The following is an 875-nucleotide window of genomic DNA, read 5'->3' as shown; positions in this document are numbered from 1 at the left end:
TGGACCCCCAATATCTTCAATTCTATTGTCTCAGTCTCTGTTCTCAGTATCTTAGAACCCCCAGGCATCTCCTCGGCCTCCAAGAGTTCAGTCTCTTTTACCTCAGCTTTTTTCCCTGGCCCTTCTGGAGCCCCAGCTGAGATCTCCTGGGCTGGGGTGTTCTGGGCTCCCCTCTTCAACAAAGGAAGCTGTGGCATCTACAGCAGCAGCGGCAGGTCCGGCGGTCAGGGTGCTGACGGCGCTGGGTGCAGCGTGGACAGAGGATCCTGGGGCTGGAGTGGGATGGATGTTGTCAGCTGGGAAGGGTGCTCTGGGGGCAGAATTCCAGCCTGGAACAGAGCAGGGCTGGGGACCGTGGTGGGGCACGGCAGCCCTGTTTGGCTTCACAGCACTTTCCTTTTGTTTGGGTCTGCATTCACATTGGCTGTGTTCTTCCAAGGACATCTCCCCCAGCTGACTACTAGGGTACTGGATCATGAGGATCTGATTTCGGACTTGGTACTGCCCAATGGGCACCCATTCCAGGCCGCCGTCAGGGCAACAGCCACCACAGCGTTGCACGGTCACACAGCTGGGCACCTGGGCACCACTTTCTACTGGTGATCAGGGGCATCAAGCTGGGAGACAGGGGCCTGGGCACCAGCCAGCTGCAGCAGTGCTGCGAGCAGCAGGCGGTGGAGTAGGGGGCTCATGGTGCCTGCCGGGGCCGCTGTCCAGGGGCTCCCATATCGCCCTAGCCTGGCCGCGCCGGGGGCAGCGGCAGCCAGAGCACCATGGCAGGGGCTGAGGTGCGGGGATCGGGGGCCAGGGGGTGGCTCCTCCACGGCCCCCTCCCGAGCCCTGGGCACAGGCAGCGCAGCTTAGTTGCGGCAGCG

The 875-nt window shown here is 62.5% G+C and overlaps 1 pseudogene; it reads right to left on the bottom strand.

Annotated features, from left to right (window-relative positions):
• Positions 1 to 15: 15 nt before the first annotated feature.
• Positions 16 to 692, bottom strand: LOC115068178 (annotated as a pseudogene).
• Between the last annotated feature and the right edge of the window lie 183 nt (positions 693 to 875).

Source organism: Nannospalax galili, unplaced genomic scaffold (assembly GCF_000622305.1).
Source record: "Nannospalax galili isolate Female #2095 unplaced genomic scaffold, S.galili_v1.0 Scaffold32448, whole genome shotgun sequence".
In the NCBI taxonomy this organism is placed as follows: domain Eukaryota; kingdom Metazoa; phylum Chordata; class Mammalia; order Rodentia; family Spalacidae; genus Nannospalax; species Nannospalax galili.
This window is presented reverse-complemented; position numbering and strand designations above follow the sequence as displayed.